Below are 17,349 nucleotides of genomic sequence, written 5' to 3' on the forward strand. Positions count from 1 at the left end.
CATTTCAAAATGTGAATTTGTTTGCACGTCCAAGGTGATATCCTTTGTGCTGCACAACAAGGCTCATGCAGCTTGCTTTGCATACTACATCTGGAGAAGATATACATTTTAGGAATGAAGCCCTTGATGGGATATTCTTCAATGATGTCCCTATGGAATCTCAAGGGCGGCTTGTTGTTTAAATTTAGGAACAAAGCTAGATTTATCATTAGTGAAAACCAAGTTTGTTGGTTATGGAAGGCAAGACTTGGCACGCTTTCATTCTCTTAGTTGATTAATTGTGTGTCATTAGTTGATGAGGTGGTTACAAACTGTGCTGGTGAAGGTGAACTGTTTACTCCTTTCCATGAAAAGCTTAGTCTGTGTTGCAGCAGACAAGTTTCCAGGGATGGACTTTTGAGGGCCATCTTCGGTGCACTTTCAGCATCTTTTAGGTAACACGGCTTCGGTTTCCAGTTCAAAATGTGACTCTGGTGGGACTCGAACCCACAACCTTTGAATGCCTACATTTCTCTAGAAGTCCAATGCGCTATCCATTGTGCCACAGAGCCAAGCTTGCACTGACTGTTTTTGCCAGGCACCTTCAAATGAAAAATATCTGCTTTTACCCATTTGTTCGTGGCATTTCAGGATGTATGCAGGCTACCTTTTTGTTATATAAGAAGAAAGAGTACAGCATCTGGCTATCTCCCAAATGTTACTCTGGATTATTTCAGCAGTCCCATCTCACTCTCATCAAACACCTGTTTCATTACATAACAAGCTATCATCACAACCCGTCTTCTAGATTTCTAAGAAAAATCAAAAACTTTCTGAGTCTACTACCTGTAACCTGCTAAACTTTCAATACTCAGCAGCAGCAGAGATGGTTGTACTTACCAACATCTGACCTCTCAAATCCACTTCTTTTGTTTCATTTAATGAAATTGGTGCCACTTATTAAAAAAAACCCATCATGAATGCTTCAGGAACTGAGACGCTCCACTTTTTAAAATGTGAATTTGTTTGCACGTCCAAGGTGATATCCTTTGTGCTGCACAACAATGCTCATGCAGCTTGCTTTGCATACTACATCTGGAGAAGATATACATTTTAGGAATGAAGCCCTTGATGGGATATTCTTCAATGATGTCCCTATGGAATCTCAAGGGTGGCTTGTTGTTTAAATTTAGAAAAAGCTAGATTTATCATTAGTGAAAACCAAGTTTGTTGGTTATGGAAGGCAAGACTTGGCACGCTTTCATTCTCTTAGTTGATTAATTGTGTGTCATTAGTTGATGAGGTGGTTACAAACTGTGCTGGTGAAGGTGAACTGTTTACTCCTTTCCATGAAGAGCTTAGTCTGTGTTGCAGCAGACAAGTTTCCAGGGATGGACTTTTGAGGGCCATCTTCGGTGCACTTTCAGCATCTTTTAGGTAATACGGCTTCGGTTTCCAGTTTAAAATGTGACTATGGTGGGACTCGAACCCACAACCTTTGAATGCCTACATTTCTCTAGAAGTCCAATGCGCTATCCATTGTGCCACAGAGCCAAGCTTGCACTGACTGTTTTTGCCAGGCACCTTCAAATGAAAAATATCTGCTTTTACCCATTTGTTCGTGGCATTTCAGGATGTATGCAGGCTACCTTTTTGTTATATAAGAAGAAAGAGTACAGCATCTGGCTATCTCCCAAATGTTACTCTGGATTATTTCAGCAGTCCCATCTCACTCTCATCAAACACCTGTTTCATTACATAACAAGCTATCATCACAACCCGTCTTCTAGATTTCTAAGAAAAATCAAAAACTTTCTGAGTCTACTACCTGTAACCTGCTAAACTTTCAATACTCAGCAGCAGCAGAGATGGTTGTACTTACCAACATCTGACCTCTCAAATCCACTTCTTTTGTTTCATTTAATGAAATTGGTGCCACTTATTAAAAAAAACCCATCATGAATGCTTCAGGAACTGAGACGCTCCACTTTTTAAAATGTGAATTTGTTTGCACGTCCAAGGTGATATCCTTTGTGCTGCACAACAATGCTCATGCAGCTTGCTTTGCATACTACATCTGGAGAAGATATACATTTTAGGAATGAAGCCCTTGATGGGATATTCTTCAATGATGTCCCTATGGAATCTCAAGGGTGGCTTGTTGTTTAAATTTAGAAAAAGCTAGATTTATCATTAGTGAAAACCAAGTTTGTTGGTTATGGAAGGCAAGACTTGGCACGCTTTCATTCTCTTAGTTGATTAATTGTGTGTCATTAGTTGATGAGGTGGTTACAAACTGTGCTGGTGAAGGTGAACTGTTTACTCCTTTCCATGAAGAGCTTAGTCTGTGTTGCAGCAGACAAGTTTCCAGGGATGGACTTTTGAGGGCCATCTTCGGTGCACTTTCAGCATCTTTTAGGTAATACGGCTTCGGTTTCCAGTTTAAAATGTGACTATGGTGGGACTCGAACCCACAACCATTGAATGCCTACATTTCACTAGAAGTCCAATGCACTATCCATTGCACCACAGAGCCGAGCTTGCACTGACTGTTTTTGCCAGGCACCTTCAAATGAAAAATATCTGCTTTTACCCATTTGTTCGTGGCATTTCAGGATGTATGCAGGCTACCTTTTTGTTATATAAGAAGAAAGAGTACAGCATCTGGCTATCTCCCAAATGTTACTCTGGATTATTTCAGCAGTCCCATCTCACTCTCATCAAACACCTGTTTCATTACATAACAAGCTATCATCACAACCCGTCTTCTAGATTTCTAAGAAAAATCTAAAACTTTCTGAGTCTACTACCTGTAACCTGCTAAACTTTCAACACTCAGCAGCAGAGATGGTTGTACTTACCAACATCTGACCTCTCAAATCCACTTCTTTTGTTTCATTTAATGAAATTGGTGCCACTCATTAAAAAAAACCCATCATGAATGCTTCAGGAACTGAGACGCTCCACATTTCAAAATGTGAATTTGTTTGCACGTCCAAGGTGATATCCTTTGTGCTGCATAACAATGCTCATGCAGCTTGCTTTGCATACTACATCTGGAGAAGATATACATTTTAGGAATGAAGCCCTTGATGGGATATTCTTAAATGATGTCCCTATGGAATCTCAAGGGCGGCTTGTTGTTTAAATTTAGGAACAAAGCTAGATTTATCATTAGTGAAAACCAAGTTTGTTGGTTATGGAAGGCAAGACTTGGCACGCTTTCATTCTCTTAGTTGATTAGGTGGTTACAAACTGTGCTGGTGAAGGTGAACTGTTTACTCCTTTCCATGAAGAGCTTAGTCTGTGTTGTAGCAGACAAGTTTCCAGGGATGGACTTTCGAGGGCCATCTTCAGTGCACTTTCAGCATCTTTTAGGTAACACGGCTTCGGTTTCCAGTTTAAAATGCGACTCTGGTGGGGCTCGAACCCACAACGTTTGAATGCCTACAGTTCACTAGAAGTCCAATGAGCTATCCATTGCGCCACAGAGCCGAGCTTGCACTGACTGTTTTTGCCAGGCACCTTCAAATGAAAAATATCTGCTTTTACCCATTTGTTCGTGGCATTTCAGGATGTATGCAGGCTACCTTTTTGTTATATAAGAAGAAAGAGTACAGCATCTGGCTATCTCCCAAATGTTACTCTGGATTATTTCAGCAGTCCCATCTCACTCTCATCAAACACCTGTTTCATTACATAACAAGCTATCATCACAACCCGTCTTCTAGATTTCTAAGAAAAATCAAAAACTTTCTGAGTCTACTACCTGTAACCTGCTAAACTTTCAATACTCAGCAGCAGAGATGGTTGTACTTACCAACATCTGACCTCTCAAATCCACTTCTTTTGTTTCATTTAATGAAATTGGTGCCACTTATTAAAAAAAACCCATCATGAATGCTTCAGGAACTGAGACGCTCCACATTTCAAAATGTGAATTTGTTTGCACGTCCAAGTGATATCCTTTGTGCTGCACAACAATGCTCATGCAGCTTGCTTTGCATACTACATCTGGAGAAGATATACATTTTAGGAATGAAGCCCTTGATGGGATATTCTTCAATGATGTCCCTATGGAATCTCAAGGGCGGCTTGTTGTTTAAATTTAGGAACAAAGCTAGATTTATCATTAGTGAAAACCAAGTTTGTTGGTTATGGAAGGCAAGACTTGGCACGCTTTCATTCTCTTAGTTGATTAATTGTGTGTCATTAGTTGATGAGGTGGTTACAAACTGTGCTGGTGAAGGTGAACTGTTTACTCCTTTCCATGAAAAGCTTAGTCTGTGTTGCAGCAGACAAGTTTCCAGGGATGGACTTTTGAGGGCCATCTTCGGTGCACTTTCAGCATCTTTTAGGTAACACGGCTTCGGTTTCCAGTTCAAAATGCGACTCTGGTGGGACTCGAACCCACAACCTTTGAATGCCTACATTTCTCTAGAAGTCCAATGCGCTATCCATTGTGCCACAGAGCCAAGCTTGCACTGACTGTTTTTGCCAGGCACCTTCAAATGAAAAATATCTGCTTTTACCCATTTGTTCGTGGCATTTCAGGATGTATGCAGGCTACCTTTTTGTTATATAAGAAGAAAGAGTACAGCATCTGGCTATCTCCCAAATGTTACTCTGGATTATTTCAGCAGTCCCATCTCACTCTCATCAAACACCTGTTTCATTACATAACAAGCTATCATCACAACCCGTCTTCTAGATTTCTAAGAAAAATCAAAAACTTTCTGAGTCTACTACCTGTAACCTGCTAAACTTTCAATACTCAGCAGCAGCAGAGATGGTTGTACTTACCAACATCTGACCTCTCAAATCCACTTCTTTTGTTTCATTTAATGAAATTGGTGCCACTTATTAAAAAAAACCCATCATGAATGCTTCAGGAACTGAGACGCTCCACTTTTTAAAATGTGAATTTGTTTGCACGTCCAAGTGATATCCTTTGTGCTGCACAACAATGCTCATGCAGCTTGCTTTGCATACTACATCTGGAGAAGATATACATTTTAGGAATGAAGCCCTTGATGGGATATTCTTCAATGATGTCCCTATGGAATCTCAAGGGTGGCTTGTTGTTTAAATTTAGAAAAAGCTAGATTTATCATTAGTGAAAACCAAGTTTGTTGGTTATGGAAGGCAAGACTTGGCACGCTTTCATTCTCTTAGTTGATTAATTGTGTGTCATTAGTTGATGAGGTGGTTACAAACTGTGCTGGTGAAGGTGAACTGTTTACTCCTTTCCATGAAGAGCTTAGTCTGTGTTGCAGCAGACAAGTTTCCAGGGATGGACTTTTGAGGACTTTCAGCATCTTTTTGGTAATACGGCTTCGGTTTCCAGTTTAAAATGTGACTATGGTGGGACTCGAACCCACAACCATTGAATGCCTACATTTCACTAGAAGTCCAATGCACTATCCATTGCACCACAGAGCCGAGCTTGCACTGACTGTTTTTGCCAGGCACCTTCAAATGAAAAATATCTGCTTTTACCCATTTGTTCGTGGCATTTCAGGATGTATGCAGGCTACCTTTTTGTTATATAAGAAGAAAGAGTACAGCATCTGGCTATCTCCCAAATGTTACTCTGGATTATTTCAGCAGTCCCATCTCACTCTCATCAAACACCTGTTTCATTACATAACAAGCTATCATCACAACCCGTCTTCTAGATTTCTAAGAAAAATCAAAAACTTTCTGAGTCTACTACCTGTAACCTGCTAAACTTTCAATACTCAGCAGCAGAGATGGTTGTACTTACCAACATCTGACCTCTCAAATCCACTTCTTTTGTTTCATTTAATGAAATTGGTGCCACTCATTAAAAAAAACCCATCATGAATGCTTCAGGAACTGAGACGCTCCACATTTCAAAATGTGAATTTGTTTGCACGTCCAAGGTGATATCCTTTGTGCTGCACAACAATGCTCATGCAGCTTGCTTTGCATACTACATCTGGAGAAGATATACATTTTAGGAATGAAGCCCTTGATGGGATATTCTTAAATAATGTCCCTATGGAATCTCAAGGGCGGCTTGTTATTTAAATTTAGGAACAAAGCTAGATTTATCATTAGTGAAAACCAAGTTTGTTGGTTATGGAAGGCAAGACTTGGCACGCTTTCATTCTCTTAGTTGATTAATTGTGTGTCATTAGTTGATGAGGTGGTTACAAATAGTGTTGGGCGAACATCTAGATGTTCGGGTTCGGGCCGAACAGGCCGAACATGGCCGCGATGTTCGGGTGTTCGACCCGAACTCCGAACATAATGGAAGTCAATGGGGACCCGAACTTTTGTGGTTTGTAAAGCCTCCTTACATGCCACATACCCCAAATTTACAGGGTATGTGCACCTTGGGAGTGGGTACAAGAGGAAAAAAAAATTAGCAAAAAGAGCTTATAGTTTTTGAGAAAATCGATTTTAAAGTTTCAAAGGGAAAACTGTCTTTTAAATGCGGGAAATGTCTGTTTTCTTTGCACAGGTAACATGTTTTTTGTCGGCATGCAGTCATAAATGTAATACATATAAGAGGTTCCAGGAAAAGGGACCGGTAACGCTAACCCAGCAGCAGCACACGTGATGGAACAGGAGGAGGGTGGCGCAGGAGGAGAAGAAGGCCACGCTTTGTGAGACACAACAACCCCGGCCTTGCATGAGGGCAAGAAGCGTGCGGATAGCAGGCTTTGTACCGCCATGCAGTCATAAATGTAATAAAGATAAGTGGTTCAATAAACAGGGACCACGCGGCAACGCTAACCCAGCAGCAGCAGACGTGATGGAACAGGAGGAGGCGCAGGAGGAGAAGGCCACGCTTTGTGAGACACAACAACCCAGGCCTTGCATGAGGGCAAGAAGCGTGCGGATAGCATGCTTTGTACCGCCATGCAGTCATAAATGTAATAAAGATAAGTGGTTCAATAAACAGGGACCACGCGGCAACGCTAACCCAGCAGCAGCACACGTGATGGAACAGGAGGAGGGTGGCGCAGGAGGAGAAGAAGGCCACGCTTTGTGAGACACAACAACCCCGGCCTTGCATGAGGGCAAGAAGCGTGCGGATAGCAGGCTTTGTACCGCCATGCAGTCATAAATGTAATAAAGATAAGTGGTTCAATAAACAGGGACCACGCGGCAACGCTAACCCAGCAGCAGCAGACGTGATGGAACAGGAGGAGGCGCAGGAGGAGAAGGCCACGCTTTGTGAGACACAACAACCCAGGCCTTGCATGAGGGCAAGAAGCGTGCGGATAGCATGCTTTGTACCGCCATGCAGTCATAAATGTAATAAAGATAAGTGGTTCAATAAACAGGGACCACGCGGCAACGCTAACCCAGCAGCAGCAGACGTGATGGAACAGGAGCAGGCGCAGGAGGAGAAGGCCACGCTTTGTGAGACACAACAACCCAGGCCTTGCATGAGGGCAAGAAGCGTGCGGATAGCATGCTTTGTACCGCCATGCAGTCATAAATGTAATAAAGATAAGTGGTTCAATAAACAGGGACCACGCGGCAACGCTAACCCAGCAGCAGCAGACGTGATGGAACAGGAGCAGGCGCAGGAGGAGAAGGCCACGCTTTGTGAGACACAACAACCCAGGCCTTGCATGAGGGCAAGAAGCGTGCGGATAGCATGCTTTGTACCGCCATGCAGTCATAAATGTAATAAAGATAAGTGGTTCAATAAACAGGGACCACGCGGCAACGCTAACCCAGCAGCAGCAGACGTGATGGAACAGGAGCAGGCGCAGGAGGAGAAGGCCACGCTTTGTGAGACACAACAACCCAGGCCTTGCATGTGGACAAAAAGCGTGCGGATATAGCAGCAATGCTTTTTGCCGCCATGCAGTCATAAATGTAATACAGATGAGAGGTTCAATAAACAGGGCCCGGAAACGCAACACCATCCCAGATGTTCATTGGTCATGTTACTTGGTTGGGGTCCTGGAGTGTTGCGTAGTCATTTCCAATCCAGGATTGATTCATTTTAATTTGAGTCAGACGGTCTGCATTTTCTGTAGAGAGGCGGATACGCCGATCTGTGACGATGCCTCCGGCAGCACTGAAACAGCGTTCCGACATAACGCTGGCTGCCGGGCAAGCCAGCACCTCTATTGCGTACATTGCCAGTTCGTGCCAGGTGTCTAGCTTCGATACCCAATAGTTGAAGGGTGCAGATGGATGGTTCGACACAGCTACGCCATCTGACATGTAGTCCTTGACCATCTTCTCCAGGCGATCGGTGTTGGAGGTGGATCTGCACGCTTGCTGTTCAGTGGGCTGCGGCTGCATGGGTGTCAGAAAATTTTCCCACTCCAAGGACACTGCCGATACCATTCCCTTTTGGGTACTAGCTGCGGCTTGCGTTGTTTGCTGCCCTCCTGGTCGTCCTGGGTTTGCGGAAGTCAGTCTGTCTGCGTACAACTGGCTAGAGGAGGGGGAGGATGTCAATCTCCTCTCTAAAGTCTCCACAAGGGCCTGCTGGTATTCTTCCATTTTGACCTGTCTGACTCTTTCTTCAAGCAGTTTTGGAACATTGTGTTTGTACCGTGGATCCAGAAGGGTATAAACCCAGTAATTGGTGTTGTCCAGAATGCGCACAATGCGTGGGTCACGTTCAATGCAGTCTAGCATGAATTGAGCCATGTGTGCCAGAGTCCTACCAGAATCCTCATCATCCTCTTGTGAGCGTTGTGATAGTTGTTGTGATGCATCATAGTCGTCACCTTCCTCCTGGTCTGCTTCTGCTGACCATTCGCGTTGAATTGTGGAAGTCCAACGTGCACCGCTCTGGCCCTCGTCAGTGGTGGCATGAAATTCCTGCTCCAACTCCAGCTGTTCCTCCTCCTCTTCTTCGTCATAGCTGCTGGGGCCAGCGTTCCCTGAGGCGGATGGCCTGATGTTGGTACCATCACGCTGATCGTTTTCTCCTTCAGATTCCCCCAGTTGCATCATGACAGCTGTTTCCTTGATTTTTAACATCGACCTCTTCAGTAAACACAGCAGTGGTATGGTAATGCTGACTGAAGAGTTGTCACTGCTCACAAGCAACGTGGATTGCTCAAAATTTTGGAGGACTTGGCAGAGGTCCAACATGTTGGCCCAATCGGATCCACAGAAGCTTGGCAGCTGGCCGGATGCGCCTCGGTACTGCGCCGTCATGTACTGGACCACTGCACTCTTCTGCTCGCAAAAGCGGGCTAGCATGTGCAGCGTAGAATTCCAGCGCGTAGGGACATCACACAGCAAGCGATGGTGGGGGAGATTGAAGCGCTCCTGCATCTTGGCGAGTGCCCCCGAAGCAGTACTGGAATTTCTACAATGTTTGGACACTCGACGCACCTTCAACAGCAGATCGGGCACGCCTGGGTATGTCCTCAGGAACCGCTGAACTACTAGGTTCATCACGTGCGCCAGGCAAGGGATGTGTGTCAGCTTAGCCAACCTTAAAGCGCGAATGAGATTACTCCCATTATCACACACAACCATGCCCGGTTTCAGGTCCAGCGGTGCCAGCCACAAATCCGTCTGTTCCTTTATTCCCCTCCAAATTTCCTCCCCTGTGTGCTGCTTATCCCCAAGGCAGATTAGCTTCAGCAACGCTTGCTGACGCATGCCAACAGCTGTGCTGCACTGCTTCCACGATCCTACTGCTGCTGGGTTAGCGTTTCCGGATGAGGTACAGCTTTGAGATGCGTTGGAGGAGAAGGAGTCAGAGAGGTAGGTGCTGCTGTTGTTATCCAGTGGGAGGGACGGCGGTGCAGCTGTTTGTGGCGTGGGCAACACCCGTGCCGTAGCAGGTGAGGAATCGCTGCCAGGCTCCACAAGGTTCACCCAGTGCGCGGTAAGGGAGATGTATCGACCCTGGCCGAACGCACTCGTCCAGGTGTCAGTGGTGAGGTGAACCTTGCAGGCAACGGCATTCTTCAAGCTTCGGGTTATTTTGCTGACCACGTGCTCATGCAACTCAGGCACTGCAGAGCGTGCAAAGTGGTAGCGGCTGGGAACCACGTAACGTGGGATGGCCACTGACATCATGCCCTTGAAGCTGTTTGTCTCCACCAATCGATATGGCAGCATTTCGCAGGCCAGAAGCTTGGCTATGCTGGCTGTTACTGCCACGGCCCGGGGGTCATTTGCTGGCAATTTCCTCTTGCGCTCAAACATCTCCGACACAGACAACTGAACCGTAGCGCTGCACACGGAAGGGCTGTTGGTTGTTGTGTTTGATGAACACTGGGAGACCTCAAGAGCACTACTCCGGAAAGTGACAGTGTCAGCGTCGTCTGATGTTTGTGAATGTTGTGAACCACGCAATGGCTGGGCTACTGCTGCTGCTGAGGCGGGTCTGGTGAACCCAAGGGAGGCAGTGTTGTTTCTGGTACCCTGTCCTGACGCGTTTGCCCAAAGAGTGGGATGTTTGGATAGCATGTGACGGCTCATGCTGGTGGTGGAGAGGTTGTTAATATTTTTCCCCCTGCTCAGGCGGGTCTTGCACACCTTGCAAATCGCCATGGTAACATCCTCAGTGCAGTCTTCAAAGAAAGCCCAGACTTTGGAGCACCTGCCTCCTTGCTGGCGATTTCTGTTTGCTCCTCTTTTGCCTCTCACTTGAACTTCCACGCTTGTGGTGCCTGAAATTGCGCGCCGCCTACCTTGTGGCACAAGGCGAACTCGTGCAGCAGTGTGTTCTTCAACAGACTCATCTGTGCTGCTGCTACGACGGCGATGTTCTCGTTCACAAACAAAATCTGGGTCTCTGTCCACATTGTCCATACCCTCCTCTTCCATCTCCTCAAACTCGTCATATGTCATTGTGGGCCACCGCCGTGGAGTAGAGCTCCCCACAACAACCTCTGCGCAGCACACTCCAACGTCGTCTTCCAGATCTTGTCGGCCGACCTCCTGCAATTGCAACCCCTCCTGCCCAAATTGCTCTGGGATTTGGGTTTCCGAGTCCTCTTCGGACTCGCCTTGTATTTCAGTGCGCGGTGCATTTCCCACAGTTAACGGTTGTGAATCCAGGCACAACATTTCTGGCTGTTCCTCCATTGACCTTTGAAAGGTGGAAGTTTGTTGGGCTGGGAATAGCTCCTGCGAATACCCCATTGTGTCCTGAGGTAATTCATCGGACTGGTTATCTGGCAGTTGTGTGCGTGGTGTCGCTGCCGGTTGTGTCAGCTTTGTGCCCACTGGCTCCTTGTAACTGGCTGAGGACTCGGACCTCGTGCGTGATGTGCTGGTGCTGCTTAACCCACTGCTGGACGCTTGAGAGGTCATCCAAGTAATTATCTGGTCCTGTTCTTTTGGATTTGTGAGGGTTGTTGTCCTGGACAACATGGGCGGTATTGAGTGGGTTTTCTTGGGTGCTCCCCTGTGGCCTGTACGTGAACCGTCAGGGGAAACACCTCTTCCCTTGCCCCTCCCTCTTTCACCGGATTTCTTCCTCATTTCACTTATCCTTACAGTACACGCTGACTGGCAGCAGTACAGTGGCAGTACAGAAATGCTATACAGTACCACTATTCCCAGCAGCGACACAGAGCACAATGCTATACAGTGACGGGTGAGCGGTGTACCACTATTCCCAGCAGACACAGAACAGTACACAGAATGCTATATAGTGTGGCTGAACGAGCGGTGTACCACTATTCCCAGCAGACACAGAACAGTACACAGAATGCTATATAGTGTGGCTGAACGAGCGGTGTACTACTGTTCCCAGCAGACACAGAACAGTACACAGAATGCTATATAGTGTGGCTGAACGAGCGGTGTACTACTGTTCCCAGCAGACACAGAACAGTACACAGAATGCTATATAGTGTGGCTGAACGAGCGGTGTACCACTATTCCCAGCAGACACAGAACAGTACACAGAATGCTATATAGTGTGGCTGAACGAGCGGTGTACTACTGTTCCCAGCAGACACAGAACAGTACACAGAATGCTATATAGTGTGGCTGAACGAGCGGTGTACTACTGTTCCCAGCAGACACAGAACAGTACACAGAATGCTATATAGTGTGGCTGAACGAGCGGTGTACTACTGTTCCCAGCAGACACAGAACAGTACACAGAATGCTATATAGTGTGGCTGAACGAGCGGTGTACCACTATTCCCAGCAGACACAGAACAGTACACAGAATGCTATATAGTGTGGCTGAACGAGCGGTGTACTACTGTTCCCAGCAGACACAGAACAGTACACAGAATGCTATATAGTGTGGCTGAACGAGCGGTGTACCACTATTCCCAGCAGACACAGAACAGTACACAGAATGCTATATAGTGTGGCTGAACGAGCGGTGTACTACTGTTCCCAGCAGACACAGAACAGTACACAGAATGCTATATAGTGTGGCTGAACGAGCGGTGTACCACTATTCCCAGCAGACACAGAACAGTACACAGAATGCTATATAGTGTGGCTGAACGAGCGGTGTACTACTGTTCCCAGCAGACACAGAACAGTACACAGAATGCTATATAGTGTGGCTGAACGAGCGGTGTACCACTGTTCCCAGCAGACACAGAACAGTACACAGAATGCTATATAGTGTGGCTGAACGAGCGGTGTATTACTGTTCCCAGCAGACACAGAACAGTACACAGAATGCTATATAGTGTGGCTGAACGAGCGGTGTACTACTGTTCCCAGCAGACACAGAACAGTACACAGAATGCTATATAGTGTGGCTGAACGAGCGGTGTACTACTGTTCCCAGCAGACACAGAACAGTACACAGAATGCTATATAGTGTGGCTGAACGAGCGGTGTACTACTGTTCCCAGCAGAATCAGAGTGGCAGTAAACAATGGTATATAGTCTGGCTGAGCGGTGTACACAGAGTGTCAGTAAACAATGGTATATAGTCTGGCTGAGCGGTGTACACACAATGCTATATAGTCTGCTATATAGTGTCAGTAAACAATGGTATATAGTCTGGCTGAACGAGCGGTGTACTACTGTTCCCAGCAGACACAGAACAGTACACAGAATGCTATATAGTGTGGCTGAACGAGCGGTGTACCACTGTTCCCAGCAGACACAGAACAGTACACAGAATGCTATATAGTGTGGCTGAACGAGCGGTGTACCACTGTTCCCAGCAGACACAGAACAGTACACAGAATGCTATATAGTGTGGCTGAACGAGCGGTGTACTACTGTTCCCAGCAGACACAGAACAGTACACAGAATGCTATATAGTGTGGCTGAACGAGCGGTGTACTACTGTTCCCAGCAGACACAGAACAGTACACAGAATGCTATATAGTGTGGCTGAACGAGCGGTGTACTACTGTTCCCAGCAGACACAGAACAGTACACAGAATGCTATATAGTGTGGCTGAACGAGCGGTGTACTACTGTTCCCAGCAGACACAGAACAGTACACAGAATGCTATATAGTGTGGCTGAACGAGCGGTGTACTACTGTTCCCAGCAGACACAGAACAGTACACAGAATGCTATATAGTGTGGCTGAACGAGCGGTGTACTACTGTTCCCAGCAGACACAGAACAGTACACAGAATGCTATATAGTGTGGCTGAACGAGCGGTGTACTACTGTTCCCAGCAGCGACACACAATGACTGGGGGGGACCCTGGCTAGCGTGGCTGGAGCGCGAACTACCCTGCCTGCCTACCCAAAGCTAAACCCACAGACAAATGGCGGAGATATGACGTGGTTCGGGTATTTATTTACCCGAACCACGTGACAGTTCGGCCAATCAGAGCGCGTTCGGGTCCGAACCACGTGACCCGTTCGGCCAATCACAGCGCTAGCCGAACGTTCGGGGAACGTTCGGCCATGCGCTCTTAGTTCGGCCATATGGCCGAACGGTTTGGCCGAGCACCGTCAGGTGTTCGGCCGAACTCGAACATCACCCGAACAGGGTGATGTTCTGCAGAACCCGAACAGTGGCGAACACTGTTCGCCCAACACTAGTTACAAACTGTGCTGGTGAAGGTGAACTGTTTACTCCTTTCCATGAAAAGCTTAGTCTGTGTTGCAGCAGACAAGTTTCCAGGGATGGACTTTTGAGGGCCATCTTCGGTGCACTTTCAGCATCTTTTAGGTAACACGGCTTCGGTTTCCAGTTTAAAATGTGACTCTGGTGGGACTCAAACCCTCAACCTTTGAATGCCTACATTTCACTAGAAGTCCAATGCGCTATCCATTGTGCCACAGAGCCAAGCTTGCACTGACTGTTTTTGCCAGGCACCTTCAAATGAAAAATATCTGCTTTTACCCATTTGTTCGTGGCATTTCAGGATGTATGCAGGCTACCTTTTTGTTATATAAGAAGAAAGAGTACAGCATCTGGCTATCTCCCAAATGTTACTCTGGATTATTTCAGCAGTCCCATCTCACTCTCATCAAACACCTGTTTCATTACATAACAAGCTATCATCACAACCCGTCTTCTAGATTTCTAAGAAAAATCAAAAACTTTCTGAGTCTACTACCTGTAACCTGCTAAACTTTCAATACTCAGCAGCAGAGATGGTTGTACTTACCAACATCTGACCTCTCAAATCCACTTCTTTTGTTTCATTTAATGAAATTGGTGCCACTCATTAAAAAAAACCCATCATGAATGCTTCAGGAACTGAGACGCTCCACATTTCAAAATGTGAATTTGTTTGCACGTCCAAGGTGATATCCTTTGTGCTGCACAACAATGCTCATGCAGCTTGCTTTGCATACTACATCTGGAGAAGATATACATTTTAGGAATGAAGCCCTTGATGGGATATTCTTCAATGATGTCCCTATGGAATCTCAAGGGCGGCTTGTTGTTTAAATTTAGGAACAAAGCTAGATTTATCATTAGCAAAAACCAAGGTTGTTGGTTATGGAAGGCAAGACTTGGCACGCTTTCATTCTCTTAGTTGATTAATTGTGTGTCATTAGTTGATGAGGTGGTTACAAACTGTGCTTGTGAAGGTGAACTGTTTACTCCTTTCCATGAAGAGCTTAGTCTGTGTTGCAGCAGACAAGTTTCCAGGGATGGACTTTTGAGGGCCATCTTCGGTGCACTTTCAGCATCTTTTAGGTAACACGGCTTCGGTTTCCAGTTTAAAATGCGACTCTGGCGGGACTCGAACCCACAACCTTTGAATGCCTACATTTCACTAGAAGTCCAATGCGCTATCCATTGCGCCACAGAGCCGAGCTTGCACTGACTGTTTTTGCCAGGCACCTTCAAATGAAAAATATCTGCTTTTACCCATTTGATCGTGGCATTTCAGGATGTATGCAGGCTACCTTTTTGTTATATAAGAAGAAAGAGTACAGCATCTGGCTATCTCCCAAATGTTACTCTGGATTATTTCAGCAGTCCCATCTCACTTTCATCAAACACCTGTTTCATTACATAACAAGCTATCATCACAACCCGTCTTCTAGATTTCTAAGAAAAATCAAAAACTTTCTGAGTCTACTACCTGTAACCTGCTAAACTTTCAATACTCAGCAGCAGAGATGGTTGTACTTACCAACATCTGACCTCTCAAATCCACTTCTTTTGTTTCATTTAATGAAATTGGTGCCACTCATTAAAAAAAACCCATCATGAATGCTTCAGGAACTGAGACGCTCCACATTTCAAAATGTGAATTTGTTTGCACGTCCAAGGTGATATCCTTTGTGCTGCATAACAATGCTCATGCAGCTTGCTTTGCATACTACATCTGGAGAAGATATACATTTTAGGAATGAAGCCCTTGATGGGATGTTCTTAAATGATGTCCCTATGGAATCTCAAGGGCGGCTTGTTGTTTAAATTTAGGAACAAAGCTAGATTTATCATTAGCGAAAACCAAGTTTGTTGGTTATGGAAGGCAAGACTTGGCACGCTTTCATTCTCTTAGTTGATTAATTGTGTGTCATTAGTTGATGAGGTGGTTACAAACTGTGCTGGTGAAGGTGAACTGTTTACTCCTTTCCATGAAGAGCTTAGTCTGTGTTGTAGCAGACAAGTTTCCAGGGATGGACTTTTGAGGGCCATCTTCAGTGCACTTTCAGCATCTTTTAGGTAACACGGCTTCGGTTTCCAGTTTAAAATGCGACTCTGGTGGGGCTCAAACCCACAACGTTTGAATGCCTACATTTCACTAGAAGTCCAATGAGCTATCCATTGCGCCACAGAGCCGAGCTTGCACTGACTGTTTTTGCCAGGCACCTTCAAATGAAAAATATCTGCTTTTACCCATTTGTTCGTGGCATTTCAGGATGTATGCAGGCTACCTTTTTGTTATATAAGAAGAAAGAGTACAGCATCTGGCTATCTCCCACATGTTACTCTGGATTATTTCAGCAGTCCCATCTCACTCTCATCAAACACCTGTTTCATTACATAACAAGCTATCATCACAACCCGTCTTCTAGATTTCTAAGAAAAATCAAAAACTTTCTGAGTCTACTACCTGTAACCTGCTAAACTTTCAATACTCAGCAGCAGAGATGGTTGTACTTACCAACATCTGACCTCTCAAATCCACTTCTTTTGTTTCATTTAATGAAATTGGTGCCACTTATTAAAAAAACCCCATCATGAATGCTTCAGGAACTGAGACGCTCCACATTTCAAAATGTGAATTTGTTTGCACGTCCAAGGTGATATCCTTTGTGCTGCACAACAAGGCTCATGCAGCTTGCTTTGCATACTACATCTGGAGAAGATATACATTTTAGGAATGAAGCCCTTGATGGGATATTCTTCAATGATGTCCCTATGGAATCTCAAGGGCGGCTTGTTGTTTAAATTTAGGAACAAAGCTAGATTTATCATTAGTGAAAACCAAGTTTGTTGGTTATGGAAGGCAAGACTTGGCACGCTTTCATTCTCTTAGTTGATTAATTGTGTGTCATTAGTTGATGAGGTGGTTACAAACTGTGCTGGTGAAGGTGAACTGTTTACTCCTTTCCATGAAAAGCTTAGTCTGTGTTGCAGCAGACAAGTTTCCAGGGATGGACTTTTGAGGGCCATCTTCGGTGCACTTTCAGCATCTTTTTGGTAATACGGCTTCGGTTTCCAGTTTAAAATGTGACTATGGTGGGACTCGAACCCACAACCATTGAATGCCTACATTTCACTAGAAGTCCAATGCACTATCCATTGCACCACAGAGCCGAGCTTGCACTGACTGTTTTTGCCAGGCACCTTCAAATGAAAAATATCTGCTTTTACCCATTTGTTCGTGGCATTTCAGGATGTATGCAGGCTACCTTTTTGTTATATAAGAAGAAAGAGTACAGCATCTGGCTATCTCCCAAATGTTACTCTGGATTATTTCAGCAGTCCCATCTCACTCTCATCAAACACCTGTTTCATTACATAACAAGCTATCA

The 17,349-nt window shown here is 45.3% G+C and overlaps 5 non-coding genes across 5 annotated transcripts; all 5 read right to left on the reverse strand.

Moving 5' to 3' along the window:
• Nucleotides 1–465: 465 nt before the first annotated feature.
• On the reverse strand, nt 466–551 carry TRNAR-UCU (transfer RNA arginine (anticodon UCU)). Its single transcript is given in 2 exon segments — nt 466–501; nt 515–551. It is a non-coding gene; the product is annotated as a tRNA-Arg (tRNA).
• Nucleotides 552–1,447: 896 nt separating this feature from the next.
• Nucleotides 1,448–1,533, reverse strand: TRNAR-UCU (transfer RNA arginine (anticodon UCU)). The gene is given in 2 exon segments: nt 1,448–1,483; nt 1,497–1,533. It is a non-coding gene; the product is annotated as a tRNA-Arg (tRNA).
• Nucleotides 1,534–3,388: 1,855 nt separating this feature from the next.
• TRNAR-UCU (transfer RNA arginine (anticodon UCU)) lies at nt 3,389–3,474 on the reverse strand. The gene is given in 2 exon segments: nt 3,389–3,424; nt 3,438–3,474. It is a non-coding gene; the product is annotated as a tRNA-Arg (tRNA).
• Nucleotides 3,475–4,368: 894 nt separating this feature from the next.
• On the reverse strand, nt 4,369–4,454 carry TRNAR-UCU (transfer RNA arginine (anticodon UCU)). The gene is given in 2 exon segments: nt 4,369–4,404; nt 4,418–4,454. It is a non-coding gene; the product is annotated as a tRNA-Arg (tRNA).
• A 10,629-nt stretch (nt 4,455–15,083) lies between these two features.
• On the reverse strand, nt 15,084–15,169 carry TRNAR-UCU (transfer RNA arginine (anticodon UCU)). Its single transcript is given in 2 exon segments — nt 15,084–15,119; nt 15,133–15,169. It is a non-coding gene; the product is annotated as a tRNA-Arg (tRNA).
• Nucleotides 15,170–17,349: the final 2,180 nt, after the last annotated feature.

The sequence above is a fragment of the Hyperolius riggenbachi genome, chromosome 8 (genome assembly GCF_040937935.1).
Source record: "Hyperolius riggenbachi isolate aHypRig1 chromosome 8, aHypRig1.pri, whole genome shotgun sequence".
Classification (NCBI taxonomy): domain Eukaryota; kingdom Metazoa; phylum Chordata; class Amphibia; order Anura; family Hyperoliidae; genus Hyperolius; species Hyperolius riggenbachi.